The sequence below is a fragment of the Leptodactylus fuscus genome, chromosome 6 (assembly GCF_031893055.1).
Source record: "Leptodactylus fuscus isolate aLepFus1 chromosome 6, aLepFus1.hap2, whole genome shotgun sequence".
NCBI classification, from domain to species: Eukaryota; Metazoa; Chordata; class Amphibia; order Anura; family Leptodactylidae; genus Leptodactylus; species Leptodactylus fuscus.
The window spans coordinates 43859096-43880083 of record NC_134270.1 but is presented as its reverse complement, the minus strand read 5'-3'; positions in this window follow the sequence as shown (position 1 = coordinate 43880083).

The window sequence follows — 20988 nt, the reverse complement described above, 5'->3', positions numbered from 1 at the left end:
TTGTAAGAGGATTAGGTGTTTTTGCCTCATTTACACCCAATTTCGTTATGTATTCTTTTATGTATTCTCTTCTATGTTATTAGTAGAATACATTGCTTAGAATGGCTCCATATAGCAGAGCCAACATATTTTATGCCTGAATGGAGGAACTTCACTTTTCCATCATTTGTTGCATTGAAGTGCTTAAGCTTTTTCTATTTTTGTGAACCATGGCCAGCATCTTAAGCCTTGTACCCATTCCACTATATAATGCTGATTTATTCATTCTTTCTTTCTTTCTTTCTTTCTTTCTTTCTTTCTTTCTTTCTTTCTTTCTTTCTTTCTTTCTTTCTTTCTTTCTTTCTTTCTTTCTTTCTTTCTTTCTTTTTCTTCTATTTGAGTAATAGGGTGGGTATTGTTCATTATAACTCACTTGTTAATAAAATATTTGGATTTTAAGATAGAAACCTCTTATAACAGATCTTATTATTAGAAATCGATATGGAAGGAGAAGGTGGGGGAGGGGGGATTAGGAAATGAAAGAACATACAAATAAAGAAGTAAATAACACCGGTTCTGTTGCTGCTACAGTCTTAATAAAATGAGATGACGGAAAATGGAACCAGAGCACAGATCTGAAAATGATAAACCTTTCAACATTTATGAAGTTGAAGACAAAAGCGCTCATAGAGACTTGGAACATCAGGCTCATAGATGGTAAAATTAAAATCCATAAAATATTCATCCCTTTGTGCCTGGCGTCTGTCAGCCATGCATGGATATGATATATTTTGCTTCTGTGGGCTGCAGTTTATTAGCTCTTCGGAATGGATGACGACCAATCTGGTAAACAGTCTACTTGCTGAGTATACAAATAATTTCCATTTCATTACAATGTATTATCTAATCCTAGATTTGGCAAGGCTTATAACTTACAGACCAAATAGGGGCATGGATCTTATTTATGGCTTGCTTAAGGACATGTTTTCAGATAATTAAGATGATTATTTTATGTTGTTTAATAAGAATGTAACAAAAAGAGAAACCAACGAGATGGGAAAACGCAGTGAACATGTAGAGGAGGAGGCACAGGGATCTTTATGAGCATCAAGACAGTTATATGTTGGCAGGACCAATGTATTTCCTGCTTTTATAGGAATTACATCTAGATAAAATAGATCATACATTTAAGTATTAAATTAATATTAAAGAATAAGAATTACAGTTTTTTAACCCCTAAATATTTATTGTAAATCAAAATTAGAAAAACCTTCTAACAATGTCATTTTTCTTTATAGTAAAATTGCATTGAATATAAACTATATGGACCAAAGCATTAGCAGTCTTGAGACTCGTACACGTTACGCCTACAAGAGCCATATGAAATTTGCTGCTAAATCCAAATACTAACATGGAATTGGTCCTCCTATTTACAGCTAAGTAAGCTTCCACTTTTCTGGGACGTCTTTTCATAAGATTTTGGGGTGTGTCTGCAGGGCTTTTGCTCATTCATTCATTTAGAGGAGCATTTATGAGGTCAGACACTCGATTTTTGTAACGCTTGCACTCTGTGTTCACTGGCTTACTGCCTTTCTTATTTGTTAAGTCTGTGTTCTGTTCCTGTTTACATGTGCTTATCTTCCTCCAGCCTATTCCTGTGTCTCTATATAAGTATGTGTCTTTAGTCTGTCTCTGGTTGAGCAATGTGTTGTGTTGGGTTTATCCATACATGCATTCTGTTTTATTCGAGTGTATGTCCTGTTTTGTAGTTCTGTGTTGTGAGTTCGGTTTGCATACATGGTGCTCAGTTGTTAGATCTCTTTGTTTGCCCTGCTTGTCATATTATGTCTGTTTATAACTCTGTTTGGCACTGGGCTTTCTGCATTATATATGATACCTTTAGACCCTGGGCTTCTGTGATATCACTTTGTTACCTGTATGGCCATGTGCCTTGTGCTATCTATGGCTTTGTTCCTCATCCTACTTGTTTTTGTCTTGTCTTAATCCCTGTCTGATTTTAGCCTGTACACTGAGTCATCCTGTTTTTAGTCTGTGTACACATTATGCAGTTTGTCCTGTTTTGTGATTTTTTTGCAAACAGCTCTTCCCAGCCTGGTCTGTTGCTATCAAACTGGACCACCTCAGGAAGTAGACTCCTCAGGGTCCATTCACATGGAGTAACGTGCCACGTGATCTGGCACGTATACGGCGTGTGAGACTTTGAGCGCCGTAAAAGCTCCCATTGATTTCAATGGGAGCCTGGATCGTATACGGCACGTTATTTTGCGGCCGTGATTTTGTGTCCGCAAAATCACGGCCGCAAAATAATGCGGCGTATACAATCCAGGCTCCCATTGAAATCAATGGGAGCTTTTACGGTGCTCAAAGTCTCACACGCCGTATACGTGCCTGATCACGCGGCACGTTAATCTGTGTGAATGGACCGTCATAGTGCAGATCCCTGTCTGGGGGTTAAAGATTGAAGACTGGGGAGTCCGCTAGGATAATATCCTTAGAGGTGGCCCCAAACCAAACCAGTTTGGTAGCTCATCGGGTCAATAATCCACTTCCAGTTAAAGTTCTAGTTCATCCCAAAGGTTGCATGGTGGATTATTTCACCCGCAATTTACAAGAAGTCTGAGACAGATGTAGATGTGAACTAGCTTTATTGTAGTTTTAGCAAGTACAGATTCCTTCTTGCATTGGAAAATTTGTAAATAATTTCTATATCAATTATTGTGTATCAAAACTGCATGGAAAATGATGCTTACCCACTTTTATATGTCTGTATTAGAGATGAGCGAACAGTAAAATTAACGAGGTTCGATATTCGTTTTGAGTAGCCCCTCAATATTCGACTACTCAAATCGAATATTGAACCCTATTATAGTCTATGGGGGGAAAATGCTCGTTTGAGGGGTAGGCAACGTTCGATCAAATTATACTTACCAAGTCCACGAGTGAGGGTCGGGCTGGATCCTCCGTGCAGTCTTCTCCTTGCAGCTTCCCCACGGTGTCTTCCGGCTCTTCATTCACTCTGCCAGGCATCAGGCCTGGGCAGAGCCGACTGCGCATGCCCACACACATGCGCAGTCGGCACTGCCCAGGCCCGATGCCTGGCAGAGTGAATGAAGAGCCGGAAGACGCAGCGGGGAAGCTGCACGAAGAAGACTTCTAAAGGTAGGAGAAGAACCAGCGTTGATTGGCCGACTGTATAGCATTCAGCCAATCAATGCTGTTTCTGCATCGAACTTTTACATTTGAACAGCGAGTGGTACTCGATCGAGTACGAGTATTTCGAATACCGTAGTATTCGATTGAATACCTACTCAATTGAGTACTACTCGCTCATCTCTAGTCTGTATTTAAAAAAACAAAAAACAAAATAGATTTGCTATTCAGGACTACAATGACACAGAATTTCCCTGAGAATTAGAGCACCTGAGCCCCAATGCAGAATCTCAAGCAGGACCCCCAGCTCTTATGTACGAGCATAATACCCATGTTTTCATACGTGGCAGAGGAGCCTCTGAACCCTCCCAGGCACCCAGGCATATTGTAACTGCGACCACTGATCCTCTACATCTGAACTTCTGTATAATGACGTCTTAATGTCTATTTATAATTATGATTTTATTTTTTCCATTTAGAACAAATCACTCTAAACTCAATGGATATTGACTTTTTTTCAAGAATATTCACAAAACTGCTTCATTCGTTTTGATTTTTGAATCCCTGTGAAAAATTTTTAAAAATGACTCAAGTCATCTCAGTACATTTCTATGTTTATCCATGAAAGCACATTGTAAGTCAAACAGTAGAGCTGTGTTCTTCTCACAGGTGAAGGATAAAATTAAATTTAGACGCTTAAATGAAAAAATCATGGTATTGTTGCGAATCGTGAATCGAAGTTTAAAAAGAAAGATGAAATCCAAGGTTAGTTTGTAATTGCCTATTCACATAGAAAATACACACATCCATTATCTTCAAAATACGTGAGCTATATTCTAAATGTCGTAATATACACAAGCCAATGATCTATTCCAGTAAGTGTGACATTGCCTGAGCTTATTGTTTTAAAGAGAACCTGGCTGAAGTATAAGAACAAGGTTTAATGACTAGTAACAATCAATTTTATTTATATAGCACCATCAAGAGTACATGAACAGACAATATAATACAAGGCTACGTCACACATCATTGTGCTCCAAATTGCGACCCCATCTAACCGATAGTGGAAAACTGAAGAAGAATTTGGCTTCCGGATGTGGATCTACCCATGAATCTGCCTTGAGATCTATGGGATCGAGCAGGTGTTTCTTTTCTTTTTCCTGGAAAAAGAAGCGTCCATCATGGCGGCACATTGAAAACAATAGGTGATGGAATATGAAGCTTATTTTGAGGTGGTGTGAATTCAGTTATGCGAACAAACCCATGAACCATTAATCATACTGCTGAAAGTCCATTGACCCTTTACTAATACACCATTGAATGATATTCACAGATATGTCTGATTTGGAGTATACTCAAGTAAAATGCGTCCGCTGGGTTTGTATTTAGCACTTGACCTATCACTGAGTAGACAATTATCATTCTATGTTATTAAATGGATCCCTTAACTTTGCAGTCCGTACAAGTATTCAGACTACTATCAATCCAGTGATTTGCGTGCCATTGAGTTTGGACTATCATCAAACCTTGGTTTTGAATCCAGTTCTTAAATTCAGTCTATAATCAGACTAATGGAGAGAATTATTATTGTATGTAAGAAATTGTGTCTCTTAAGTTTATGTCTCAATGAGTTTTTGGGACTATTATAACATTATCATTTGTGGGGAAGTTAGCTCAGTAGAAGCAGTGGTGCGGACCCAAACAGTCAAGACAGGGACACAAAATGTGCAGCAAACTGGTTTAGTTAGAATAAAACAAAAACTGGATAATAAATAAATCTTGACTTCAGACACAAAATGAGCAACACAAAATACAGCCTTAATGTTAGTCAAAAACAAAATAAATACCTGCTCGTCTGAGCAACTAACTAAACAGAACTGATAACCTAACTATACGTGTGGCTTACTTCCATCCACATGAACAAAACAAGTGCAATATTGTCTCACTGAACTCAGGGTTACAGGACAGAACCATACACCTCCTTTCACCTCAAGGAACTGCACTGCGATGGAGGATCTGCAGCCTTAATCTGGCCCATTAATGAGTTAAGGATTAGAGATGAGCGAACACTAAAATGTTCGAGGTTCGAAATTCGATTCGAACAGCCGCTCAATGTTCGTGTGTTCGAACGGGTTTCGAACCCCATTATAGTCTATGGGGAACAGATACTCGTTAAGGGGGAAACCCAAATCCGTGTCTGGAGGGTCACCAAGTCCACTATGACACCCCAGGAAATGATGCCAACACCTCTGGAATGACACTGGGACAGCAGGGGAAGCATGTCTGGGGGCATCTAACACACCAAAGACCCTCTATTACCCCAACATCACAGCCTAACAACTACACACTTTACACACTCAATACCACCTCTCTGACAGTAGGAAAACACCTTGAAACATGTGTATTTGGCACTTGCAGTGAGGAGAGCTTGTCACCAGCAGTGAATTTGGCCCTTGTAGTAAGTTGAGGTTGGCACCAACATTTGTTTTGAAAATCAGGGTGGATTGAGCCTCTAACCAGCAGAGTTTGGGCAAATTCATGGTGGAGGGAGCCTCTAAAAACCCCAGTTTGGACCAATTCATGGTGGAGGGAGCCTCTAACCAGCCCAGTTTGGGCAAATTCATGGTGGAGGGAGCCTCTAAAAAACCCAGTTTGGACCAATTCATGGTGGAGGGAGCCTCTAACCAGCCCAGTTTGGGCAAATTCATGGTGGAGGGAGCCTCTAACCAGCCCAGTTTGGACCAATTAATGGTGGAGGGAGCCTCTAACCAGCCCAGTTTGGACCAATTAATGGTGGAGGGAGCCTCTAACCACCCCAGTTTGGACCAATTCATGGTGAAGGGAGCCTCTAAAAAACCCAGTTTGGACCAATTCATGGTGGAGGGAGCCTCTAACCAGCCCAGTTTGGACCAATTAATGGTGGAGGGAGCCTCTAAACAGCCAAGTTTGGACCAATTCATGGTGGAGGGAGCCTCTAAAAACCCCAGTTTGGACCAATTCATGGTGGAGGGAGCCTCTAACCAGCCCAGTTTGGGCAAATTCATGGTGGAGGGAGCCTCTAAACAGCCCAGTTTGGGCAAATTCATGGTGGAGGGAGCCTCTAACCAGCCCAGTTTGGACCAATTAATGGTGGAGGGAGCCTCTAACCAGCCCAGTTTGGACCAATTAATGGTGGAAGGAGCCTCTAACCAGCCCAGTTTGGACCAATTAATGGTGGAGGGAGACTCTAACCACCCCAGTTTGGACCAATTCATGGTGGAGGGAGTCTCTAACCAGCCCAGTTTGGACCAATTCATGGTGGAGGGAGCCTCTAAAAAACCCAGTTTGGACCAATTCATGGTGGAGGGAGCCTCTAAACAGCCCAGTTTGGGCAAATTCATGGTGGAGGGAGCCTCTAAAAAACCCAGTTTGGACCAATTCATGGTGGAGGGAGCCTCTAACCAGCCCAGTTTGGACCAATTAATGGTGGAGGGAGCCTCTAAACAGCCAAGTTTGGACCAATTCATGGTGGAGGGAGCCTCTAAAAACCCCAGTTTGGACCAATTCATGGTGGAGGGAGCCTCTAACCAGCCCAGTTTGGACCAATTAATGGTGGAGGGAGCCTCTAACCAGCCCAGTTTGGACCAATTAATGGTGGAGGGAGCCTCTAACCACCCCAGTTTGGACCAATTCATGGTGGAGGGAGCCTCTAAACAGCCAAGTTTGGACCAATTCATGGTGAAGGGAGCCTCTAAAAACCCGTTTGGACCAATTCATGGTGGAGGGAGCCTCTAACCAGCCCAGTTTGGGCAAATTCATGGTGGAGGGAGCCTCTAAACAGCCCAGTTTGGGCAAATTCATGGTGGAGGGAGCCTCTAACCAGCCCAGTTTGGACCAATTAATGGTGGAGGGAGCCTCTAACCAGCCCAGTTTGGACCAATTAATGGTGGAGGGAGCCTCTAACCACCCCAGTTTGGACCAATTCATGGTGGAGGGAGCCTCTAAACAGCCAAGTTTGGACCAATTCATGGTGGAGGGAGCCTCTAAAAACCCCAGTTTGGACCAATTCATGGTGGAGGGAGCCTCTAACCAGCCCAGTTTGGACCAATTAATGGTGGAGGGAGCCTCTAAACAGCCAAGTTTTGGGAAATTCATGGTGGAGGGAGCCTCTAACCAGCCCAGTTTGGACCAATTCATGGTGGAGGGAGCCTCTAAACAGCCCAGTTTGGGCAAATTCATGGTGGAGGGAGCCTCTAAAAAACCCAGTTTGGACCAATTCATGGTGGAGGGAGCCTCTAACCAGCCCAGTTTGGACCAATTAATGGTGGAGGGAGCCTCTAACCAGCCCAGTTTGGACCAATTAATGGTGGAGGGAGCCTCTAACCACCCCAGTTTGGACCAATTCATGGTGGAGGGAGCCTCTAAACAGCCAAGTTTGGACCAATTCATGGTGGAGGGAGCCTCTAAAAACCCCAGTTTGGACCAATTCATGGTGGAGGGAGCCTCTAACCAGCCCAGTTTGGGCAAATTCATGGTGGAGGGAGCCTCTAAACAGCCCAGTTTGGGCAAATTCATGGTGGAGGGAGCCTCTAAAAAACCCAGTTTGGACCAATTCATGGTGGAGGGAGCCTCTAAACAGCCAAGTTTGGACCAATTCATGGTGAAGGGAGCCTCTAAAAACCCGTTTGGACCAATTCATGGTGGAGGGAGCCTCTAACCAGCCCAGTTTGGGCAAATTCATGGTGGAGGGAGCCTCTAAACAGCCCAGTTTGGGCAAATTCATGGTGGAGGGAGCCTCTAACCAGCCCAGTTTGGACCAATTAATGGTGGAGGGAGCCTCTAACCAGCCCAGTTTGGACCAATTAATGGTGGAGGGAGCCTCTAACCACCCCAGTTTGGACCAATTCATGGTGGAGGGAGCCTCTAAACAGCCAAGTTTGGACCAATTCATGGTGGAGGGAGCCTCTAAAAACCCCAGTTTGGACCAATTCATGGTGGAGGGAGCCTCTAACCAGCCCAGTTTGGACCAATTAATGGTGGAGGGAGCCTCTAAACAGCCAAGTTTTGGGAAATTCATGGTGGAGGGAGCCTCTAACCAGCCCAGTTTGGACCAATTCATGGTGGAGGGAGCCTCTAAACAGCCCAGTTTGGGCAAATTCATGGTGGAGGGAGCCTCTAAAAAACCCAGTTTGGACCAATTCATGGTGGAGGGAGCCTCTAACCAGCCCAGTTTGGACCAATTAATGGTGGAGGGAGCCTCTAACCAGCCCAGTTTGGACCAATTAATGGTGGAGGGAGCCTCTAACCAGCCCAGTTTGGACCAATTAATGGTGGAGGGAGCCTCTAACCACCCCAGTTTGGACCAATTCATGGTGGAGGGAGCCTCTAAACAGCCAAGTTTGGACCAATTCATGGTGGAGGGAGCCTCTAACCAGCCCAGTTTGGGCAAATTCATGGTGGAGGGAGCCTCTAAACAGCCCAGTTTGGGCAAATTCATGGTGGAGGGAGCCTCTAACCAGCCCAGTTTGGACCAATTAATGGTGGAGGGAGCCTCTAAACAGCCAAGTTTTGGGAAATTCATGGTGGAGGGAGCCTCTAACCAGCCCAGTTTGGACCAATTCATGGTGGAGGGAGCCTCTAAACAGCCCAGTTTGGGCAAATTCATGGTGGAGGGAGCCTCTAAAAAACCCAGTTTGGACCAATTCATGGTGGAGGGAGCCTCTAACCAGCCCAGTTTGGACCAATTAATGGTGGAGGGAGCCTCTAACCAGCCCAGTTTGGACCAATTAATGGTGGAGGAGCCTCTAACCACCCCAGTTTGACCAATTCATGGTGGAGGGAGCCTCTAAACAGCCAAGTTTGGACCAATTCATGGTGGAGGGAGCCTCTAAAAACCCCAGTTTGGACCAATTCATGGTGGAGGGAGCCTCTAACCAGCCCAGTTTGGGCAAATTCATGGTGGAGGGAGCCTCTAAACAGCCCAGTTTGGGCAAATTCATGGTGGAGGGAGCCTCTAAAAAACCCAGTTTGGACCAATTCATGGTGGAGGGAGCCTCTAACCAGCCCAGTTTGGACCAATTAATGGTGGAGGGAGCCTCTAAACAGCCAAGTTTGGACCAATTCATGGTGGAGGGAGCCTCTAAAAACCCCAGTTTGGACCAATTCATGGTGGAGGGAGCCTCTAACCAGCCCAGTTTGGGCAAATTCATGGTGGAGGGAGCCTCTAAACAGCCCAGTTTGGGCAAATTCATGGTGGAGGGAGCCTCTAACCAGCCCAGTTTGGACCAATTAATGGTGGAGGGAGCCTCTAACCAGCCCAGTTTGGACCAATTAATGGTGGAGGGAGCCTCTAACCAGCCCAGTTTGGACCAATTAATGGTGGAGGGAGCCTCTAACCAGCCCAGTTTGGACCAATTAATGGTGGAGGGAGCCTCTAACCAGCCCAGTTTGGACCAATTAATGGTGGAGGGAGCCTCTAACCACCCCAGTTTGGACCAATTCATGGTGGAGGGAGCCTCTAACCAGCCCAGTTTGGACCAATTAATGGTGGAGGGAGCCTCTAACCACCCCAGTTTGGACCAATTCATGGTGGAGGGAGCCTCTAAACAGCCAAGTTTGGACCAATTCATGGTGGAGGGAGCCTCTAAAAACCCCAGTTTGGACCAATTCATGGTGGAGGGAGCCTCTAACCAGCCCAGTTTGGACCAATTAATGGTGGAGGGAGCCTCTAAACAGCCAAGTTTTGGGAAATTCATGGTGGAGGGAGCCTCTAACCAGCCCAGTTTGGACCAATTCATGGTGGAGGGAGCCTCTAAACAGCCCAGTTTGGGCAAATTCATGGTGGAGGGAGCCTCTAAAAAACCCAGTTTGGACCAATTCATGGTGGAGGGAGCCTCTAACCAGCCCAGTTTGGACCAATTAATGGTGGAGGGAGCCTCTAACCAGCCCAGTTTGGACCAATTAATGGTGGAGGGAGCCTCTAACCACCCCAGTTTGGACCAATTCATGGTGGAGGGAGCCTCTAAACAGCCAAGTTTGGACCAATTCATGGTGGAGGGAGCCTCTAAAAACCCCAGTTTGGACCAATTCATGGTGGAGGGAGCCTCTAACCAGCCCAGTTTGGGCAAATTCATGGTGGAGGGAGCCTCTAAACAGCCCAGTTTGGGCAAATTCATGGTGGAGGGAGCCTCTAACCAGCCCAGTTTGGACCAATTAATGGTGGAGGGAGCCTCTAACCAGCCCAGTTTGGACCAATTAATGGTGGAGGGAGCCTCTAACCAGCCCAGTTTGGACCAATTAATGGTGGAGGGAGCCTCTAACCACCACAGTTTGGACCAATTCATGGTGGAGGGAGCCTCTAACCAGCCCAGTTTGGACCAATTCATGGTGGAGGGAGCCTCTAAAAAACCCAGTTTGGACCAATTCATGGTGGAGGGAGCCTCTAAACAGCCCAGTTTGGGCAAATTCATGGTGGAGGGAGCCTCTAAACAGCCCAGTTTGGGCAAATTCATGGTGGAGGGAGCCTCTAACCAGCCCAGTTTGGACCAATTAATGGTGGAGGGAGCCTCTAACCAGCCCAGTTTGGACCAATTCATGGTGGAGGGAGCCTCTAAACAGCCCAGTTTGGGCAAATTCATGGTGGAAGGAGCCTCTAACCAGCAGAGTTGTGGGAAAGCAGGGTGGAGGGAGCCTCTAACCAGCAGAGTTGGTGGAAATCAGGGTGGAGGGAGCCTCTAACCAGCAGAGTTGGGGGAAATCATGTTGGAGGGAGCCTAGTATTAGCAGAATTGTGCAACGCTTATGGTGGATGAGTATGAGGATGCGGAGGAATTGGAGAGGTTGAGTACAGACATGGAGTTTCATGTTGGGGTGCTTTACACAGGTGGGCACAAAAATGAAGGCTCTATCCAGTGGTGGTTCATTTTTATCAAAGTGAGCCGGTCGGCACTCTCAGCTGACAGACGGGTGCGCTTGTCAGTGATGATGCCACCGGCTGCACTGAACACCCTCTCAGATAGGACGCTGGCGGCAGGACAGGACAGCACCTCCAAGGCATATAGGGCAAGTTCAAGCCACAGGTCCAACTTCGACACCCAATACGTGTAGGGCGCAGAGGGGTCGGAGAGGACAGGGCTGTGGTCGGAAAGGTATTCCCGCAACATGCGCCTATACTTCTCACGCCTGGTGACACTAGGACCCTCCGTGGCGGCACTTTGGCGAGGGGGTGCCATCAAGGTGTCCCAGACCTTAGACAGTGTGCCCCTCGTTTGTGTGGACCGGTGAGAACTTGGTTGCCTACTGGAGGAACTGCCCTCCCTGCCGCCAACGTCACATGCTGGAAACATCTCCATCATATTCTGCACCAATTGCCTGTGGCAAGCATTGATGCGATTGGCCCTCCCCTCTACCGGAATAAAAGACGAGATGTTGTTTTTATACCGGGGGTCAAGGATAGCAAAGATCCAGTACTGGTTGTCCTCCATGATTTTGACAATACGCTTGTCGGTTGTAAAGCACCCCAACATGAACTCAGCCATGTCTGCCACAGTGTTAGTTGGCATGACTCCTCTGGCCCCACCGGAAAGTTCAATCTCCATTTCCTCCTCATCCTCCATGTCTACCCATCCGCGCTGCAACAATGGGACGATTCGAAGTTGCCCGGAAGCCTCCTGTATCACCATCACATCATCGGACAACTCTTCTTCCTCCTCCTCCTCCTCCTCCTCCTCCATTAAACGCAGTGAAGCGGACAGATGTGTGGACCTACTCTCCAGCTGTGACGGATCGGATGCTATCCCTAACTCCTCTGTGTGATCTGAGTTATCCCTGATGTCAATCAGGGATTCTCTCAGAACACACAAGAGCGGGATTGTAAGGCTCACCATCGCATCCTCAGAGCTCACCCTCCTTGTGGACTCCTCAAAGACCCGTAGGATGTCACAAAGGTCTCTCATCCATGGCCACTCATGGATGTGAAACTGAGGCAGCTGACTTTGTGGCACCCTAGGGTTTTGTAGCTGGTATTCCATCAAAGGTCTCTGCTGCTCAACCACTCTATTCAACATCTGAAACGTTGAGTTCCAGCGTGTGGGGACGTCGCACAAAAGCCGGTGTTGTGGCACATGCAGGCGTTGCTGGAGAGATTTTAAGCTAGCAGCGGCTACTGTCGACTTGCGAAAGTGGGCGCACATGCGCCGCACTTTCACCAGTAGCTCTGGAACATTGGGGTAGCTCTTTAGGAAACGTTGCACCACTAGGTTGAAGACGTGGGCCAGGCATGGAACATGTTGGAGTCCGGCAAGCTCCAGAGCTGCTACCAGGTTCCGGCCGTTATCACAAACGACCATGCCTGGGCCCAGGTGCAGCGGCTCAAACCATATTGCCGTCTCATCGAGGAGGGCATCCCTCACCTCGGAGGCAGTGTGCTGTCTGTCCCCCAAGCTGATCAGCTTCAGCACAGCCTGCTGACGTCTACCAACGCCAGTGCTGCAACGTTTCCAACTCGTAGCTGGGGTCAATCTAACAGCGGAGGAGGAGGCGGTGGCGGAGGAGGAGGCGGTGGCGGAGGAGGAGGCGGTAGAGGAGGAGGAGGAGGGGGGTGTTCTTCTCGTGTCCCTGCCAGGAATGTTAGGCGGGGAGACGAGGTACACCGGGCCAGTTTGGGAAGCAGTCCCAGCCTCAACTACATTCACCCAGTGTGCCGTCAGTGAAATGTAGCGTCCCTGTCCGCATGCACTTGTCCACGCGTCGGTGGTCAAGTGGACCTTTGTGCAAAGCGCGGAACTAAGGGCCCGCCTGATGTTGAGTGACACGTGCTGGTGCAAGGCGGGGACGGCACACCGGGAGAAGTAGTGACGGCTAGGGACGGCATAGCGAGGTGCCGCAGTTGCCATCAGGTCCAGGAAGGCGGGAGTTTCAACAAGCCGGAACGCCAACATCTCCTGGGCCAGCAGTTTAGCGATGTTGGCGTTCAAGGCTTGCGCGTGTGGGTGGTTAGCAGTGTATTTCTGCCGCCGCTCCAATGTCTGAGAGATGGTGGGTTGTTGTAAAGAAACGCCTGATGGTGCCTTTGATGGTGCAGGAGAAGGAGATAAGACAGGACCAGGGGAGGATGAGGTAGAAGTCAACAAAGTGGCGGAGGCAGATGAAGTGGTGTCCTGGCTCGTCCTCTGGAGTGCATCGCCAGCACAGTCAGCAGTGGCAGTGGCAGAGGCAGAGGCAGTGGCAGAGGCAGTGGCAGTGGCGTGAACGGCAGGCGGCCTTTGTCCTGCCGTTGCTGCCTGCCACTGATTCCAGTGCTTGGATTCCAAATGACGGCGCATTGAAGTGGTGGACAGGTTGCTCTTCTCAGAGCCCCTAATCAATTTCGAGAGGCAAATTGTGCAGACAACACTATATCTGTCCTCGGCGCATTCCTTGAAAAAACTCCACACCTTCGAGAAACGTGCCCTCGAGGTGGGAGTTTTTCGGGGCTGGGTACGAACTGGAACATCTTGGGAGATTCCGGGTGTGGCCTGGCTTCGCCTAAGCTGCTGACCTCTGCCTCTGCCTCTAGCTACCCTTTTTGGTGCTGCACCTGCCTCAACATCCACACTACTTTCCCCGCTTGACATCCCCCCTGTCCAGGTCGGGTCAGTGTCCTCATCATCCACCACTTCCTCTTCCAACTCCTGTCTCATCTCCTCCTCCCGCACAATGCGCCGGTCAACTGGATGCCCTGACGGCAACTGCGTCACATCATCGTCGATGAGGGTGGGTTGCTGGTCATCCACCACCAAATCGAACGGAGATGGAGGAGACTCTAGTGTTTGAGCATCTGGACACAGATGCTCCTCTGTTAGGTTCGTGGAATCGTGACGTGGAGAGGCAGGTTGAGGGACAATGAAAGGAGCGGAGAACAGCTCTGGGGAGCAGGGACAGTTTGGGTTATTGTTCTGTAAAGCTTCGGAATTTTGGGAGGAAGGAAGACAAGACTGTTGGGTAATAGGAGGAGAGGAGGCAGAGTCTGACTGGCTGCTGGACAATGTGCTGTAAGCGTTCTCTGACAGCCATTGCAAGACCTGTTCCTGGTTCTCGGGCCTACTAAGGTTTGTACCCTGCAGTTTAGTTAATGTGGCAAGCAACCCTGGCACTGTGGAGTGGCGCAATGCTTGCTGCCCCACAGGAGTAGGCACGGGACGCCCTGTGGCTTCACTGCTACCTTGCTCCCCAGAACCATTCCCCCGACCTCGCCCACGGCCTCGTCCACGTCCCTTTCCGGGAGCCTTGCGCATTTTGAATTCCTAGTTAGAAATTGGCACTGTATACCAGTAGTAAAAATTGTGGGTGCACGTAACCCCAATATATTCTTTGAATTCCCAGTCAGACACTGGCACTATATGGCAGTAGCAAGAAATGAGGGTATTTGTATTCCCAATATACTCTTTGAATTCCCAGTCAGACAATGGCACTGTATACCAGTAGTAAAAATTGTGGGTGCACGTAACCCCAATATATTCTTTGAATTACCAGTCAGAAACTGGCACTATATGGCAGTAGCAAGAAATGAGGGTATTTGTATTCCCAATATACTCTTTGAATTCCCAGTCAGACAATGGCACTGTATACCAGTAGTAAAAATTGTGGGTGCACGTAACCCCAATATATTCTTTGAATTACCAGTCAGAAACTGGCACTATATGGCAGTAGCAAGAAATGAGGGTATTTATAACCCCAATATATTCTTTGAATTCCCAGTCAGACAATGGCACTGTATACCAGTAGTAAAAATTGTGGGTGCACGTAACCCCAATATATTCTTTGAATTCCCAGTCAGAAACTGGCACTATATGGCAGTAGCAAGAAATGAGGGTATTTGTATTCCCAATATACTCTTTGAATTCCCAGTCAGACAATGGCACTGTATACCAGTAGTAAAAATTGTGGGTGCACGTAACCCCAATATATTCTTTGAATTACCAGTCAGAAACTGGCACTATATGGCAGTAGCAAGAAATGAGGGTATTTATAACCCCAATATATTCTTTGAATTCCCAGTCAGACAATGGCACTGTATACCAGTAGTAAAAATTGTGGGTGCACGTAACCCCAATATATTCTTTGAATTCCCAGTCAGAAACTGGCACTATATGGCAGTAGCAAGAAATGAGGGTATTTGTATTCCCAATATACTCTTTGAATTCCCAGTCAGACAATGGCACTGTATACCAGTAGTAAAAATTGTGGGTGCACGTAACCCCAATATATTCTTTGAATTACCAGTCAGAAACTGGCACTATATGGCAGTAGCAAGAAATGAGGGTATTTATAACCCCAATATATTCTTTGAATTCCCAGTCAGACAATGGCACTGTATACCAGTAGTAAAAATTGTGGGTGCACGTAACCCCAATATATTCTTTGAATTCCCAGTCAGAAACTGGCACTATATGGCAGTAGCAAGAAATGAGGGTATTTGTATTCCCAATATACTCTTTGAATTCCCAGTCAGACAATGGCACTGTATACCAGTAGTAAAAATTGTGGGTGCACGTAACCCCAATATATTCTTTGAATTACCAGTCAGAAACTGGCACTATATGGCAGTAGCAAGAAATGAGGGTATTTATAACCCCAATATATTCTTTGAATTCCCAGTCAGACAATGGCACTGTATACCAGTAGTAAAAATTGTGGGTGCACGTAACCCCAATATATTCTTTGAATTCCCAGTCAGAAACTGGCACTATATGGCAGTAGCAAGAAATGAGGGTATTTGTATTCCCAATATACTCTTTGAATTCCCAGTCAGACAATGGCACTGTATACCAGTAGTAAAAATTGTGGGTGCACGTAACCCCAATATATTCTTTGAATTACCAGTCAGAAACTGGCACTATATGGCAGTAGCAAGAAATGAGGGTATTTATAACCCCAATATATTCTTTGAATTCCCAGTCAGACAATGGCACTGTATACCAGTAGTAAAAATTGTGGGTGCACGTAACCCCAATATATTCTTTGAATTCCCAGTCAGAAACTGGCACTATATGGCAGTAGCAAGAAATGAGGGTATTTGTATTCCCAATATACTCTTTGAATTCCCAGTCAAACAATGGCACTGTATACCAGTAGTAAAAATTGTGGGTGCACGTAACCCCAATATATTCTTTGAATTACCAGTCAGAAACTGGCACTATATGGCAGTAGCAAGAAATGAGGGTATTTATAACCCCAATATATTCTTTGAATTCCCAGTCAGACAATGGCACTGTATACCAGTAGTAAAAATTGTGGGTGCACGTAACCCCAATATATTCTTTGAATTACCAGTCAGAAACTGGCACTATATGGCAGTAGCAAGAAATGAGGGTATTTGTATTCCCAATATACTCTTTGAATTCCCAGTCAGACAATGGCACTGTATATCAGTAGTAAAAATTGTGGGTGCACGTAACCCCAATATATTCTTTGAATTACCAGTCAGAAACTGGCACTATATGGCAGTAGCAAGAAATGAGGGTATTTATAACCCCAATATATTCTTTGAATTCCCAGTCAGACAATGGCACTGTATACCAGTAGTAAAAATTGTGGGTGCACGTAACCCCAATATATTCTTTGAATTCCCAGTCAGACACTGGCACTATATGGCAGTAGCAAGAAATGAGGGTATTTGTATTCCCAATATATTCTTTGAATTCCCAGTCAGACAATGGCACTGTATACCAGTAGTAAAAATTGTGGGTGCACGTAACCCCAATATATTCTTTGAATTCCCAGTCAGACACTGGCACTATATGGCAGTAGCAAGAAATGAGGGTATTTGTATTCCCAATATATTCTTTGAATTCCCAGTCAGACAATGGCACTGTATACCAGTAGTAAAAATTGTGGGTGCACGTAACCCCAATATATTCTTTGAATTCCCAGTCAGACACTGGCACTATATGGCAGTAGCAAGAAATGAGGGTATTTGTATTCCCAATATACTCTTTGAATTCCCAGTCAGACAATGGCACTGTATACCAGTAGTAAAAATTGTGGGTGCACGTAACCCCAATATATTCTTTGAATTACCAGTCAGAAACTGGCACTATATGGCAGTAGCAAGAAATGAGGGTATTTATAACCCCAATATATTCTTTGAATTCCCAGTCAGACAATGGCACTGTATACCAGTAGTAAAAATTGTGGGTGCACGTAACCCCAATATATTCTTTGAATTCCCAGTCAGAAACTGGCACTATATGGCAGTAGCAAGAAATGAGGGTATTTGTATTCCCAATATACTCTTTGAATTCCCAGTCAGACAATGGCACTGTATACCAGTAGTAAAAATTGTGGGTGCACGTAACCCCAATATATTCTTTGAATTACCAGTCAGAAACTGGCACTATATGGCAGTAGCAAGAAATGAGGGTATTTATAACCCCAATATATTCTTTGAATTCCCAGTCAGACAATGGCACTGTATACCAGTAGTAAAAATTGTGGGTGCACGTAACCCCAATATATTCTTTGAATTACCAATCAGAAACTGGCACTATATGGCAGTAGCAAGAAATGAGGGTATTTGTATTCCCAATATACTCTTTGAATTCCCAGTCAGACAATGGCACTGTATACCAGTAGTAAAAATTGTGGGTGCACGTAACCCCAATATATTCTTTGAATTACCAGTCAGAAACTGGCACTATATGGCAGTAGCAAGAAATGAGGGTATTTATAACCCCAATATATTCTTTGAATTCCCAGTCAGACAATGGCACTGTATACCAGTAGTAAAAATTGTGGGTGCACGTAACCCCAATATATTCTTTGAATTCCCAGTCAGAAACTGGCACTATATGGCAGTAGCAAGAAATGAGGGTATTTGTATTCCCAATATACTCTTTGAATTCCCAGTCAAACAATGGCACTGTATACCAGTAGTAAAAATTGTGGGTGCACGTAACCCCAATATATTCTTTGAATTACCAGTCAGAAACTGGCACTATATGGCAGTAGCAAGAAATGAGGGTATTTATAACCCCAATATATTCTTTGAATTCCCAGTCAGACAATGGCACTGTATACCAGTAGTAAAAATTGTGGGTGCACGTAACCCCAATATATTCTTTGAATTACCAGTCAGAAACTGGCACTATATGGCAGTAGCAAGAAATGAGGGTATTTATAACCCCAATATATTCTTTGAATTCCCAGTCAGACAATGGCACTGTATACCAGTAGTAAAAATTGTGGGTGCACGTAACCCCAATATATTCTTTGAATTCCCAGTCAGAAACTGGCACTATATGGCAGTAGCAAGAAATGAGGGTATTTGTATTCCCAATATATTCTTTGAATTCCCAGTCAGACAATGGCACTGTATACCAGTAGTAAAAATTGTGGGTGCACGTAACCCCAATATATTCTTTGAATTACCAGTCAGACACTGGCACTATATGGCAGTAGCAAGAAATGAGGGTATTTGTATTCCCAATATATTCTTTGAATTCCCAGTCAGACAATGGCACTGTATACCAGTAGTAAAAATTGTGGGTGCACGTAACCCCAATATATTCTTTGAATTCCCAGTCAGACACTGGCACTATATGGCAGTAGCAAGAAATGAGGGTATTTGTATTCCCAATATATTCTTTGAATTCCCAGTCAAACAATGGCACTGTATACCAGTAGTAAAAATTGTGGGTGCACGTAACCCCAATATATTCTTTGAATTCCCAGTCAGACACTGGCACTATATGGCAGTAGCAAGAAATGAGGGTATTTGTATTCCCAATATATTCTTTGAATTCCCAGTCAGACAATGGCACTGTATACCAGTAGTAAAAATTGTGGGTGCACGTAACCCCAATATATTCTTTGAATTACCAGTCAGAAACTGGCACTATATGGCAGTAGCAAGAAATGAGGGTATTTGTATTCCCAATATATTCTTTGAATTCCCAGTCAGACAATGGCACTGTATACCAGTAGTAAAAATTGTGGGTGCACGTAACCCCAATATATTCTTTGAATTACCAGTCAGAAACTGGCACTATATGGCAGTAGCAAGAAATGAGGGTATTTATAACCCCAATATATTCTTTGAATTCCCAGTCAGACAATGGCACTGTATACCAGTAGTAAAAATTGTGGGTGCACGTAACCCCAATATATTCTTTGAATTCCCAGTCAGAAACTGGCACTATATGGCAGTAGCAAGAAATGAGGGTATTTGTATTCCCAATATACTCTTTGAATTCCCAGTCAGACAATGGCACTGTATACCAGTAGTAAAAATTGTGGGTGCACGTAACCCCAATATATTCTTTGAATTCCCAGTCAGACACTGGCACTATATGGCAGTAGCAAGAAATGAGGGTATTTGTATTCCCAATATACTCTTTGAATTCCCAGTCAGACAATGGCACTGTATACCAGTAGTAAAAATTGTGGGTGCACGTAACCCCAATATATTCTTTGAATTACCAGTCAGAAACTGGCACTATATGGCAGTAGCAAGAAATGAGGGTATTTGTATTCCCAATATACTCTTTGAATTCCCAGTCAGACAATGGCACTGTATACCAGTAGTAAAAATTGTGGGTGCACGTAACCCCAATATATTCTTTGAATTACCAGTCAGAAACTGGCACTATATGGCAGTAGCAAGAAATGAGGGTATTTATAACCCCAATATATTCTTTGAATTCCCAGTCAGACAATGGCACTGTATACCAGTAGTAAAAATTGTGGGTGCACGTAACCCCAATATATTCTTTGAATTCCCAGTCAGAAACTGGCACTATATGGCAGTAGCAAGAAATGAGGGTATTTGTATTCCCAATATACTCTTTGAATTCCCAGTCAGACAATGGCACTGTATACCAGTAGTAAAAATTGTGGGTGCACGTAACCCCAATATATTCTTTGAATTACCAGTCAGAAACTGGCACTATATGGCAGTAGCAAGAAATGAGGGTATTTATAACCCCAATATATTCTTTGAATTCCCAGTCAGACAATGGCACTGTATACCAGTAGTAAAAATTGTGGGTGCACGTAACCCCAATATATTCTTTGAATTCCCAGTCAGAAACTGGCACTATATGGCAGTAGCAAGAAATGAGGGTATTTGTATTCCCAATATACTCTTTGAATTCCCAGTCAGACAATGGCACTGTATACCAGTAGTAAAAATTGTGGGTGCACGTAACCCCAATATATTCTTTGAATTACCAGTCAGAAACTGGCACTATATGGCAGTAGCAAGAAATGAGGGTATTTATAACCCCAATATATTCTTTGAATTCCCAGTCAGACAATGGCACTGTATACCAGTAGTAAAAATTGTGGGTGCACGTAACCCCAATATATTCTTTGAATTCCCAGTCAGAAACTGGCACTATATGGCAGTAGCAAGAAATGAGGGTATTTGTATTCCCAATATACTCTTTGAATTCCCAGTCAGACAATGGCACTGTATACCAGTAGTAAAAATTGTGGGTGCACGTAACCCCAATATATTCTTTGAATTACCAGTCAGAAACTGGCACTATATGGCAGTAGCAAGAAATGAGGGTATTTATAACCCCAATATATTCTTTGAATTCCCAGTCAGACAATGGCACTGTATACCAGTAGTAAAAATTGTGGGTGCACGTAACCCCAATATATTCTTTGAATTCCCAGTCAGAAACTGGCACTATATGGCAGTAGCAAGAAATGAGGGTATTTGTATTCCCAATATACTCTTTGAATTCCCAGTCAGACAATGGCACTGTATACCAGTAGTAAAAATTGTGGGTGCACGTAACCCCAATATATTCTTTGAATTACCAGTCAGAAACTGGCACTATATGGCAGTAGCAAGAAATGAGGGTATTTATA